The 13,868-nt window shown below is 45.3% G+C and overlaps 1 long non-coding RNA gene across 1 annotated transcript in view; it reads right to left on the bottom strand.

Annotated features, from left to right (window-relative positions):
- Positions 1-1,350: 1,350 nt before the first annotated feature.
- LOC121143232 overlaps positions 1,351-13,868 on the bottom strand; it is a 37,385-nt gene continuing 24,867 nt past the window's right edge. The window contains exons 2-3 of the long non-coding RNA XR_005880423.1: positions 13,528-13,697; positions 1,351-1,803 (exon numbers count right to left, since the gene is read on the bottom strand). This is a non-coding gene — a long non-coding RNA (uncharacterized LOC121143232). The remainder of the gene's footprint in view (positions 1,804-13,527; positions 13,698-13,868) is intronic.

The raw sequence follows: 13,868 nt of genomic DNA, 5'->3' as shown, positions 1-13,868 counted from the left end.
GATGTAGTGAGGGTGTCAGGGCGGCCGCACCGACAGTGCCTCTCAATGTATGGAACTGAAATGTAAGTTTTACAGGAGAAATAGGAACTAGAGAGGTGCTCCAAAGACAAAAATAGCATGGTCAGAATCTGTGGGATGCTCACGGTGGACTTGTACAAAAGATTTCCTGTGTTTGAGCTCTGGAAACAATTAGATAGAACATTTGTGGCTTTATTCTAGTTTTTATTTTTGAGTACCCAAATGAACACATTTTTCTCTTACCCTCCTCCAGCCACCAAGCTCAGTTCAGGAGCTGTCTCTTGCCTCTCCAACTCAAACCATGTATAGAATATGACACCATGAGCCTGATGTTGCTGGTTCTGGGGAAAAGACTGGCAAGGTACAAAAGCCAAGAGTAGCCTTGAGTGTCTGCCCCTCCTCTAAGGTCGGCTTGGCAATGGGAGGATGATTTGGATGCTGAAGTCTGAACAATGGTCCACAAAACACAAAAGACCTCCAAGGTTTGGAGCAGAGTTGTGCTGATACTAGTCTCACGTGAAGCTCATCTCTGGGTACCAAAAGGTGTAGTGTAAACTGATCTTTGCAAGGGGGTAAGAGCTGATGGAAACGATCTTTGCAGGGGGTAAGAGCTGATGGAAATCTCTATCCTGTTCATAATAAAATAGAGGAGGGGTCAGGTGTAGTGATATATTATTTACAATTTACTAAAGTTTGCCTGAGGATTCAGAAAGCAAAGTCAGCCACAAGCCATAGAAGCCAGGCACACATCTTTAATTCCAGCAGCCAGAAGCTAGGAGGTGGTGGTACACACTTTTAATCCTAGGATTTAGGATTAAGAGATAGGCGGATCTCTGTGAGTTCAAGTCACCAAAATCTACAATGAGATTAAATCGGTCTAAAAGAGTAACAGATCATACATACCCTTTAGTCCCAGCACTAGAGGGGTATAAAAGATAGAAGCAGGGTCCTCAATAGTCACTAGGAGGCATTGATTCTCCAGGACACTCTGAAAGACCCCCTACCAAGGACCCCCTAGGAAAAGAAAAGCAAGGCCAGGCCATTGCCTAATGAAAGAAACCCAGACCAGGTGCCTCGCCCAGCTGGCAGGATGTCAAACAGGATCTGTGGTCACCAGAGCAGTCATGGGACCCGGATAATAATTGCTGAAGCTAGCCGGGGTCTTTCATAAAGTAATACCAGGAAACTTAGTCCGTGGGAACTACCCCTGCCCTCAAGATGAGCCAATGAAATGCCTGTTACTTATGTAACCATTGAAACTCTATAAATATTGTGCTCCCTGCAATCCCGGTATGCTCTGCACCCGAGTTGCAGTAGTATCTGCAGGCGCCTGTGTACTCAATAAATCACCTCTTGCATTTGAAGCCAGTGGTCTGGCCCCGGTTCTTGGGCAGAGGGTTCGGTTCAGTGCCCGGCGCTTTGATGCCTAGGTCTTTCAACTCAAGATGAGAAGGCTTAGTATCAAGGAGAATAGGCAGACATTGAAATCTCAGGATTCTCCAGCCACACTGGGGAGAGGCAGCAGTCTGAGGCTTGGTGAAGAGCTCGTGTGTGGATCAGCCCTTTCAGCCTGAGCTTGAAGTAAGAGCTAGTGGCCAGCTACTTTGCTTTTCTGTTCTTCAGCTTGAACCACAGCATCAGTCTCTGGGTCTTTTGTTTATTGTGCAACATTCTGGAGAGAAGGCTTAGCAGGCAAGAGCACCTCCTGAATCCACATGGTTGTATTGGCTTCCATGGATACTGCATGCATGAGGTTCACAGACAGACAGACATGCAGCGAAAAACCTCCATAGAAACAAAATAAAAATAAATCAATCTTTAGAAATAAATGGAGGCAAACCCATCTGCAAAACCATATCAAATCAGGAGCCAGCATGTACGTGCCCACGAACACATACAAAGAAATCTCACGAAGCTGTAAGAGCTGAACATAAAATTTCTTGCAAACTTTGCCTTCATTTGGCTCTCAGGGCTCTTTTTTCTTTCAACTTCCATCTGCTGCATCAACCCACTAGTGTGTTAGGTCACCATGAGTACTTATCGTATATCTGCGCCCTAGGAACACTGTCTTAATAGGGAAGAGGCTTCACATTTTATTCTCTAAGGATACAGTTTTGTGACTATTTAAGGCAAGTCCTTTAGTGGTCCGGAACCTCAATTCCCACATCTGTAAGACCGATGACTACTCAAGTATTTCCCAGGCTTGCTGAGTAAAGCAATTATAAAAACACTCAGCAATATAGAAACACACACACAATAATGTAGAAAGGTTATTTTATCAGGCAGCAATCCACACTTCAGAAAGTTCTGTTGCTGAGAACAAGGGGTGCTCCTTTGTAGAGCTCCAAGGTATATTCTCATTGCAGAATAGCCCTGTAGAGGTGCACTAGGTATAGGGTAGCCTGGGCTCACAGGAGTGGCAGAGGTGGAGAAGAATCTCCTCCATGTGGAGAGAGAGAGAAAGAGAGAGAGAGAGAGAGAGAGAGAGAGAGAGAGAGAGAGGGAGAGAGAGAGAGGGAGGGAGAGTGTGTGTGTGAGTGTGTGAGAGAGGGAGAGAGGAGAGAGTATGTGAGAGAGGGAGGGGCGAGAGAGGAGAGTGTGTGTGAGCGAGAGAGTATGTGTGAGAGAGAGGTAGAGAAGGAGGGAGAGTGTGTGTGAGAGAGAGGTAGAGAAGGAGGGAGAGTGTGTGTGAGAGAGAGGTAGAGAAGGAGGGAGAGTGTGTGAGAGAGAGGTAGAGAAGGAGGGAGAGTGTGTGTGAGAGAGAGAGAGGCAAGATTGTGTGTGAGAGGGAGAGAGGGAGGGAGTGTGTGTGTATGAGAGATGGAGAGGAGAGAGAAGAGAGTATGTGTGTGTGTGTTTGAGAGACAGACAGAGAGAGAGAGAGAGAGAGAGAGAGAGAGAGAGAGAGAGAGAGAGAGAGAACAAAATGGGGAACTGAGTAGGGACTGAAGAACAGGATGGTCTTAGTGACGCCAGCTGCTAACTAGAGATTGAGATTTGGTTCCACTTCAAGGTGAAGATAAGGTACCCAAGACCCTGTGATGGTCCCAAGAGCCCCGTGAAATCAAGTGACCTTTCTCTTTCTTGTAGTAACCATGCATGCTAGTCCATCTGCAATAGAAGAAACAACACGAAGAAAGGTTTGTGTGGCTTGTAGTCTGGGAGGCAGAAAGTCTGAGATGGTATGACACTGGCTGCTCCGTCTCCAGTAAGAACTGTCTGGTGGCAATTGTCACATGTGACAGAGCAGCACGGAAGGAGATGGGTGCTGGGAAAGGAGGCAAGTGTATGGGTTGCAATGGGCTCTGCTGAAAGCTACCCCACCCTGAATCCTTTCTGAGGGTGGGCCCCACAGTGACTTGATCATCTTTCAGGACCTATGGTGAACTGACCATCTTCAGTTGCCTCAGTAAACTGGCCAACTCCTGTGACCCAGTGAGCAGACCACTTTCCATGGACCAAGTGAACTGATCGTCTTCCATGATGCCCAACTTTCTGTTGGGTCCTCCTCCATTTTTAATGGTTTTATTTATTAATAAATATATCATTGACATTTTCAAATACATACATACATATGTATGTATATGTATATAATATGTTTTGATCATATTCATCCCGTTACCCGCTCTTTTCTCCTTCCCACTTTTGCTGGTCTTCAGCCTCTTCCCAACCAGTTCTCTGTTGCTTTCATGGATTTTACTTTTCATCACGGTTACTTGCAGGGGCTTGGGCGCCTTACCAGAGGCTATACCACCAAAGGAAATGTTTCCTTTCCCCAGCAGCCATTTCCTGTTCGAGGCCTTCAGGGAGTGGTAGCACCCCAGGAGCCCTTCCTCCTTAACTGTCTATACACTCTCTAGGGAGGGGACATCCCTATGACCTCCTTGTCTACTCTAACAGAATATCACTGGGTCCAATCTTGTCCTGGTCCTGTGTAAGGAACAAAGCATCTGTGAGTCCCTGCCATGTGAACTCTTGGCAAACAAACCACATCCAAACCTAGGATAACAAAACACCAAAGTAAATGAATGAAAGAAACTAAAACGACTTGTTTGTATATCAAATTTTAGGTGTAGATTTCTATCTTTTTATTCCAAATTTTCTGCAGTTTGTATATTTATTTATATAATTATAAAAATGAATTTAAAGAATAGTTTTGGGTTGGGAATAATCTAATAACCCCAAATAATCATGATAAAATAATCATGACACTTTAGAAATCAGCTAAAAAGATAGAATAAGGATTGATAAAAATCAACATTAAAAACATAATATATTTAATATATATTCTTATAAATATAATAAATGGCAAGCACTTTCCGACACAACTAGCCCCAGCCCCTTCCACTGAAGGAGTTGTGTCTGTAAGAGATTTCAGTAGTGAGGATCTGAAAACTTCCTGCTTCAATTCCGCTTTGGCAAGAAAGCATTTCCGACTGGCTGCTAGGTAGACCAAGATCATTGTCTGAAGTGGCTAACTTTGTGGTTACTGTGTGGTCAGCGTTCATTGCCTTTTAGTTCTGCCCCATTCAAAAGGAACCCCAAGCTATGAGACCTCTTACAGACATAATTCCTTCAACATGAGGAGGGAGGGGCCAGGGCTAGTTGTGTCAGGAAGTGCTTGCTATACAAGGAGAGAGGACCTGAGCTCAGATCCTCAGCATCCATGTAAAAGTCATATGCAACAGCGTGGGCTGTAAACTTAGTGCTGGGAGCATCATCCATGTAACAGTCATGTGCATCAGTGTGAACTGTGTTAGTGCTGGGAGCATCCATGTAACAGTCATGTGCGTCAGTGTGTGCTGTGTTAGTGCTGGGAGCATCCATGTAGCAGTCATGTGCATCAGTGTGTGCTGTATTAGTGCTGGGAGCATCCATGTGACAGTCATGTGCATCAGTGTGTGCTGTGTTAGTGCTGGGAGCATCCATGTAGCAGTCATGTGCATCAGTGTATACTGTATTAGTGCTGGGAGCATCATCCATCTAACAGTCATGTGCATCAGTGTGTGCTGTGTTAGTGCTGGGAGCATCATCCATGTAACAGTCATGTGCATCAGTGTGTGCTGTATTAGTGCTGGGAGCATCCATGTAACAGTCATGTGCATCAGTGTGTGCTGTGTTAGTGCTGGGAGCATCCATGTGACAGTCATGTGCATCAGTGTGTGCTGTATTAGTGCTGGGAGCATCCATGTAACAGTCATGTGCATCAGTGTGTGCTGTGTTAGTGCTGGGAGCATCCATGTAGCAGTCATGTGCATCAGTGTGTGTGCTGTGTTAGTGCTGGGAACATCCATGTGACAGTCATGTGCGTCAGTGTGTGCTGTGTTAGTGCTGGGAGCATCATCCATGTAGCAGTCATGTGCATCAGTGTGTGCTGTGTTAGTGCTGGGAACATCATACATGTAACAGTCATGTGCATCAGTGTGTGCTGTGTTAGTGTTGGGAGCATCCATGTAGCAGTCAGTCATGTGCATCAGTGTGAACTGTGGTACTGCTGGGAGCATCCATGTGACAGTCATGTGCATCAGTGTGTGCTGTATTAGTGCTGGGAGCATCCATGTGACAGTCATGTGCATCAGTGTGTGCTGTGTTAGTGCTGGGAGCATCATCCATGTGACAGTCATGTGCATCAGTGTGTGCTGTGTTAGTGCTGGGAGCATCCATGTAGCAGTCATGTGCATCAGTGTGTGCTGTGTTAGTGCTGGGAGCATCCATGTAACAGTCATGTGCATCAGTGTGTGCTGTGTTAGTGCTGGGAGCATCCATGTAGCAGTCAGTCATGTGCATCAGTGTGAACTGTGGTACTGCTGGGAGCATCCATGTGACAGTCATGTGCATCAGTGTGTGCTGTATTAGTGCTGGGAGCATCCATGTGACAGTCATGTGCATCAGTGTGTGCTGTGTTAGTGCTGGGAGCATCCATGTAACAGTCATGTGCATCAGTGTGTGCTGTGTTAGTGCTGGGAGCATCCATGTGACAGTCATGTGCATCAGTGTGTGCTGTGTTAGTGCTGGGAGCATCCATGTAGCAGTCATGTGCATCAGTGTGTGTGCTGTGTTAGTGCTGGGAACATCCATGTGACAGTCATGTGCATCAGTGTGTGCTGTGTTAGTGCTGGGAGCATCATCCATGTGACAGTCATGTGCATCAGTGAGTGCTGTGTTAGTGCTGGGAGCATCCATGTGACAGTCATGTGCATCAGTGTGTGCTGTGTTAGTGTTGGGAGCATCATACATGTAACAGTCATGTGCATCAGTGTGTGCTGTATTAGTGCTGGGAGCATCCATGTGACAGTCATGTGCATCAGTGTGTGCTGTGTTAGTGCTGGGAGCATCATCCATGTGACAGTCATGTGCATCAGTGTGTGCTGTATTAGTGCTGGGAGCATCCATGTAGCAGTCAGTCATGTGCATCAGTGTGAACTGTGGTAGTGCTGGGAGCATCCATGTGACAGTCATGTGCATCAGTGTGTGCTGTATTAGTGCTGGGAGCATCCATGTGACAGTCATGTGCATCAGTGTGTGCTGTGTTAGTGCTGGGAGCATCATCCATGTGACAGTCATGTGCATCAGTGTGTGCTGTGTTAGTGCTGGGAGCATCCATGTAGCAGTCATGTGCATCAGTGTGTGCTGTGTTAGTGCTGGGAGCATCCATGTAACAGTCATGTGCATCAGTGTGTGCTGTGTTAGTGCTGGGAGCATCCATGTAGCAGTCATGTGCATCAGTGTGTGTGCTGTGTTAGTGCTGGGAGCATCCATGTGACAGTCATGTGCATCAGTGTGTGCTGTGTTAGTGCTGGGAGCATCATCCATGTGACAGTCATGTGCATCAGTGTGTGCTGTGTTAGTGCTGGGAGCATCCATGTGACAGTCATGTGCATCAGTGTGTGCTGTATTAGTGCTGGGAGCATCCATGTAGCAGTCATGTGCATCAGTGTGTGTGCTGTGTTAGTGCTGGGAACATCATCCATGTAGCAGTCATGTGCATCGGTGTGTACTGTATTAGTGCTGGGAGCATCCGTGTAACAGTCATGTGCATCAGTGTGTGCTGTGTTAGTGCTGGGAGCATCCGTGTGACAGTCATGTGCATCAGTGTGTGCTGTGTTAGTGCTGGGAGCATCCATGTAGCAGTCATGTGCATCAGTGTGTGCTGTGTTAGTGCTGGGAACATCATACATGTAACAGTCATGTGCATCAGTGTGTGCTGTGTTAGTGTTGGGAGCATCCATGTGACAGTCATGTGCATCAGTGTGTGCTGTGTTAGTGCTGGGAACATCATACATGTAACAGTCATGTGCATCAGTGTGTGCTGTGTTAGTGCTGGGAACATCATACATGTAACAGTCATGTGCATCAGTGTGTGCTGTGTTAGTCCTGGGAGCATCTATGTAACAGTCATGTGCATCAGTGTGTGCTGTGTTAGTGCTGGGAGCATCCGTGTAACAGTCATGTGCATCAGTGTGTGCTGTGTTAGTGCTGGGAGCATCCATGTAGCAGTCATGTGCATCAGTGTGTGTGCTGTGTTAGTGCTGGGAACATCATACATGTAACAGTCATGTGCATCAGTGTGTGCTGTGTTAGTGCTGGGAGCATCATCCATGTGACAGTCATGTGCATCAGTGTGTGCTGTGTTAGTGCTGGGAACATCATACATGTAGCAGTCATGTGCATCAGTGTGTGCTGTGTTAGTGCTGGGAGCATCATACATGTAACAGTCATGTGCGTCAGTGTGTGCTGTGTTAGTGTTGGGAACATCCATGTAACAGTCATGTGCATCAGTATGTGCTGTATTAGTGCTGGGAGCATCCATGTAACAGTCATGTGCATCAGTGTGTGCTGTGTTAGTGTTGGGAGCATCATACATGTAACAGTCATGTGCATCAGTGTGTGTGCTGTGTTAGTGCTGGGAGCATCCATGTAGCAGTCATGTGCGTCAGTGTGTGTGCTGTGTTAGTCCTGGGAGCATCCATGTGACAGTCATGTGCATCAGTGTGAACTGTGTTAGTGCTGGGAGCATCATCCATGTGACAGTCATGTGCATCAGTGTGTGCTGTGTTAGTGTTGGGAGCATCCATGTGACAGTCATGTGCATCAGTGTGTGCTGTGTTAGTGCTGGGAACATCATACATGTAACAGTCATGTGCATCAGTGTGTGCTGTGTTAGTGCTGGGAACATCATACATGTAACAGTCATGTGCATCAGTGTGTGCTGTGTTAGTCCTGGGAGCATCTATGTAACAGTCATGTGCATCAGTGTGTGCTGTGTTAGTGCTGGGAGCATCCGTGTAACAGTCATGTGCATCAGTGTGTGCTGTGTTAGTGCTGGGAGCATCCATGTAGCAGTCATGTGCATCAGTGTGTGTGCTGTGTTAGTGCTGGGAGCATCCATGTAGCAGTTAGTCATGTGCATCAGTGTGTACTGTGTTAGTGCTGGGAGCGTCCATGTAGCAGTCATGTGCATCAGTGTGTGCTGTGTTAGTGCTGGGAGCATCATCCATGTAACAGTCATGTGCATCAGTGTGTGCTGTGTTAGTGCTGGGAGCATCCATGTAGCAGTCATGTGCATCAGTGTGTGTGCTGTGTTAGTGCTGGGAACATCATACATGTAACAGTCATGTGCATCAGTGTGTGCTGTGTTAGTGCTGGGAGCATCATCCATGTGACAGTCATGTGCATCAGTGTGTGCTGTGTTAGTGCTGGGAACATCATACATGTAGCAGTCATGTGCATCAGTGTGTGCTGTGTTAGTGCTGGGAGCATCATACATGTAACAGTCATGTGCGTCAGTGTGTGCTGTGTTAGTGTTGGGAACATCCATGTAACAGTCATGTGCATCAGTATGTGCTGTATTAGTGCTGGGAGCATCCATGTAACAGTCATGTGCATCAGTGTGTGCTGTGTTAGTGTTGGGAGCATCATACATGTAACAGTCATGTGCATCAGTGTGTGTGCTGTGTTAGTGCTGGGAGCATCCATGTAGCAGTCATGTGCGTCAGTGTGTGTGCTGTGTTAGTCCTGGGAGCATCCATGTGACAGTCATGTGCATCAGTGTGAACTGTGTTAGTGCTGGGAGCATCATCCATGTGACAGTCATGTGCATCAGTGTGTGCTGTGTTAGTGCTGGGAACATCATACATGTAACAGTCATGTGCATCAGTATGTGCTGTGTTAGTGCTGGGAGCATCATACATGTAGCAGTCATGTGCATCAGTGTGTGCTGTGTTAGTGCTGGGAGCATCCATGTAACAGTCATGTGCGTCAGTGTGTGCTGTGTTAGTGCTGGGAGCATCCATGTAACAGTCATGTGCATCAGTGTGTGCTGTGTTAGTGCTGGGAGCATCCATGTGACAGTCATGTGCGTCAGTGTGTGCTGTGTTAGTGCTGGGAGCATCCATGTAACAGTCATGTGCGTCAGTGTGTGCTGTGTTAGTGCTGGGAGCATCATCCATGTGACAGTCATGTGCATCAGTGTGTGCTGTGTTAGTGCTGGGAGCATCATCCATGTAACAGTCATGTGCATCAGTGTGTGCTGTGTTAGTGCTGGGAGCATCATACATGTAACAGTCATGTGCATCAGTGTGTGCTGTGTTAGTGCTGGGAGCATCCATGTAACAGTCATGTCTGTCAGTGTGTGCTGTGTTAGTGCTGGGAGCATCATCCATGTGACAGTCATGTGCATCAGTGTGTGCTGTGTTAGTGCTGGGAGCATCATCCATGTAACTGTCATGTGCATCAGTGTGTGCTGTGTTAGTGCTGGGAGCATCATACATGTAGCAGTCATGTGCGTCAGTGTGTGTGCTGTGTTAGTGCTGGGAGCATCCATGTAACAGTCATGTGCATCAGTGTGTGTGCTGTGTTAGTGTTGGGAGCATCATACATGTAACAGTCATGTGCGTCAGTGTGTGCTTTGGGCAGAAGTTTCTGTCTCACTAGTCCCGCCACCCTTCAGCCCCAAATAAACACACAAAGCCTTACAGTAATTCATAAGCTGTTTGGGTGGTGGCTTAGACTTCTTACTGGCTAGCTCTCTCCTAATTATTAACCCGATTCTATTAATCTAAGTATTTCCAAATGGTCCTATCTTACTGGAGAAAGGTCTGGACCTGTTACTCCTTCCTCAGCTACATGACATCTCACTGGTGCTTCTCTTCGTATCCTTTCCCCAGAATTCTCCTGGTCTGCCTATCTTCCTGCCTGGCTACTGGCCAATCAGTGTTTTATTCATCCACCAATAAGAGAAACATATACAGAAGGACATCCCCCATCATCTCCTCTTTTCTGTCTAAATAAAAAGGAAGATTTTAACTTTAACATAGTAAAATTATATATAACAAAACAGTCATCAAGTAAGAGCTACAGTTAACAATACTTAGTCTATTAATATTTAGCAAAATTTAAAGAAAATATTCTATCATCTGTCCTATCTTTGTGAGTCTACAGTTTTATGTGCAACTTATCTGTTATCATAACTTGGGAAAACTATAACCATAACTATTTGTCTCCAACTCCATCAAAGACCACAGAAGGATAATATATAATTTCTAGAATTGACAGAGACATCTCACTGCCTAGAAAGACACCCACAGATCCTCTGTAACATTGGGACATCCATCTTCAGCCCATAGGCCACAGTGTGTCTGGCAGACTTCTCAGTGAAGCAGAAAATTTGAAACTGTGACGCTCGTATTGGGATTTTGTCAGTCATTTTTGTGTGTCCTGCCAAATGTCTGGCAGACTCTTCCGTGGAGCAGGAATCCCGAAGTACTGTCCCATCTTGTTTTGTTAAGGTCAGCAGTCACTTTCCTGTGGGTCCTGCATGTCACTTTATACAGCATACAGTCGAGCAGTCTTTGCTAGAGCAGTTTCTTGACCAAATGGCTAGTCTGGCTATATCGAAAGCAATTTCTGTAGTGAGTTTCTTCCACACCCATCTTCCTCTCTGATGTAATTGGCATTGCCAGGAGCAGTTGTGTCTCACTGACAAGAAAAACCCTAACAAACAATTTTAAATGCCATATTCTGTATGCCTTTAAAGGTTTGAAGAATATCCATCTCAAATATATCTCTGTATATCTAGAAAACCTAACTAACTTAACTCTAAGTTTTAGGTGACTATATATTTCAGTGCTCCCTGGGGATTGGACACAGAGAGAAGCTGTGGGAGAGAGACACCATGTAGCAGCTGAAGGAATAACATGCTGGAGCCTTCTCTGGTAAGATAAGGCCATGTAGAGATACATAGATTAATAGTTATGGGTTAATAATTAAGAGAGCTAGCCAGTAAGGAGCCTAAGCCAAACAGGGCGGTGCGACCAGTTAGAACAGAAACTTTCATCTACAGTATGGTGTAAACTTAGTGCTGGCAGCATCTGGTGTGACAGTCATGAGCATCACCATGCACTGTAAACTGTATGCATGGCATAGGCATGGTGATGGTGTAGAAACAGGACTCCTGAAACTTACTGGCTAGTCAGTCTAGCCAAAATGGTTTAGACCCTTGCTCAAGTATTACCCTCTCACTCATGCTTATGCAAGTAACCCTAATTAGATGCATGAAAGAAGGAAGGAGGAAAGAAAGAATGAATGAAAGGAAGGAAGGAAAGAAAAGAAAAGAAGGGAGAAAAATAAAAATAAAAGGGGGAGTTGCTGGGTATGGAAGTAGAATAAGGGAGAAAAGGAGGAGGAGAGTAAGTGTGATCAAAGTGTGTGCATATATATATTTATATATTTATATTTCCAAAGTAATTACATATACACACACATGTAATTGTGAAAAATCATGAGATAACAACAAAATTAGATGGAGAGTGATAAAGGTGGACACTTGGTCTCTGTGTATGCCCCCCACATGACAATGTCTTTAGAATGACAGCCACACCTGACATTGATCTCTGGCCTCCACATGTACCCATGTGGACACAAACACATGAGAAAACAAAATAAGGACACGAAGACTTCCCAGTTCGAGGTTATTCTTAGCCAGGCCTTTCCCCCAGTCTTAGCCCTAACCAAGCCTACTAAACAGGTATTCCATTCATGGTCTCCTCCAGCCATGTGGGGGTCTCATTTGTGACTTTATTTCTTGTTTACTGCTAGAGCCTGAGAATTTATTTCCCTGTATGTACTCTTAGGAACTCTACCTAATTTTCTACATAATTTTGATTACTTAACTCTAACATGTATGTACAACTTTGAATGACTTTCCTTATTAAAACTAGGATATAATACAATTTCCTTTTTCCTTTCATTAGTTCTCTTTCTTTCTTTCTTTTCTTTTCTTTTTTTTTTTTTTTTTTGAGACAGAATTTTATATACCCAGGCTAACCTTGAACCGCAAACTCACCATCTAGCTGAGGAAGACCATGGATTGCCTCCACTGCCCAGGCTATGGGATTCTAAGCAGGAGGCATACCTGGCAAGTCCATGTTTTTTCTGAGATATAAGGTGCTTCCATGTCACCCGTCTGCACTTCTAACTTGACTGGGTACTATGGCCATCTGTCCTCGATACAGTTCTGCTCAAAGGTGCATCTACATAACCCTTTCTCTATTTTCTTCCCCATTTCTCCTCCCAGTTTTACTTCTTGCAATGCTGGAAGCAACAACAAGACTTGACTTAAGAATGCAGAGCTCCTGGTAGGGGTGTTCAAACTCCTGGTTCAACACAGGAGATAAAAGAAAGTAATCAAAATCCAATGACCAAAGTAATAGTTACTTTGATGACATTTGTTGTATTTTGTTGTCTCTTTATATACATAAATGTTAATTCTGGATTATGGACATGCTATTATTCCTTTTGATGATGAAGTAGAGGTTCAGAGAAATCAGTACATACTTTTCCTCCCTCCTTCCTTCCTTCCCCCTCCTTCCCCCTCTCTTTCCTTCCTTTTGTCTCTCTTCATTTCTCCATTCTTCTTCCTCTGTTCCTCCCCTCCCCTCCCCCTTCCTCTCCCCTCTTCTCTCCTCTTTTGAGACAGGCTTTCACTACCCAGCTTAGAATAGTCTTGAATTCAAGATCTTTTTGCCTTAGCTGAGATCACTGGTATGTGTCACCACATCCAGATTTTCTCCAGTGTCGTTTCACAGACCTTACCTGTAGGTTTAATGACACTTCAAAGGTGCAGAATTGTGTCTGTGTACAAAGAAGTAAGGGATTCTTCATGCCATTCATGTCTCTCTGACTTTGAGTATTGCTTTTTCTTTCAGATTCTATTTACCAGGCAAAGATGGAAACAACTGCAGTTGGCTAGCACGCTCCCAACTCTCCCTGACTGACACAAGGCTCCTCACCAAGTGCCCATCCGCCTAGATGTTTCTCATGACCATCTCTTGAATGGCATTTCATGACAGCTGCTTAACAGAGGCCCTCTCCCCACTCCTCCATCTGTGTTCAGGGCTTCTAGTACAAGGGTTGGTTATGAGGGGGCCTGATCATCAACCCTCACAGCAAAACAGAATTGAGAGACCTTACCGGTGGCCATGCTGCCACCACTCAGAGATCTCACCTCACCTCAGAGGGTGGCCTAGAGAGGAGCCATGGTCCCTTTCTGGAGCTCACGGTGTCATTTTCCTCTGTGTGTCTCAGCCTCCTCTTTCCTGGTATTGTCTGAGTCAGTAGAACTCAGAAAGAGACGATACCTTTTTCTGCTTGGTGCTCTCCCAGAGTCTTTGCAAGGTGGCCTGGAAAGAAGGGGTAATGCAGAGAGAAAATGTTCTGGAGACGCTGTTAACATATGACAAATGCCCTTTGACACAGTAGCGAAGATAAAATTCACTCTCTACTTCTTTATTGGCTGTAAGTGTTTCCAAATGTCATTATTTAGTCTTTTAAACTGGACTTTTCAGTACTTG

This window comes from Mesocricetus auratus, unplaced genomic scaffold, assembly GCF_017639785.1.
Source record: "Mesocricetus auratus isolate SY011 unplaced genomic scaffold, BCM_Maur_2.0 Super-Scaffold_100011, whole genome shotgun sequence".
Lineage (NCBI taxonomy): Eukaryota > Metazoa > Chordata > Mammalia > Rodentia > Cricetidae > Mesocricetus > Mesocricetus auratus.
The sequence above is the reverse complement of the archived record's forward strand: the minus strand, read 5'-3'. Positions and strand labels throughout refer to the sequence as shown.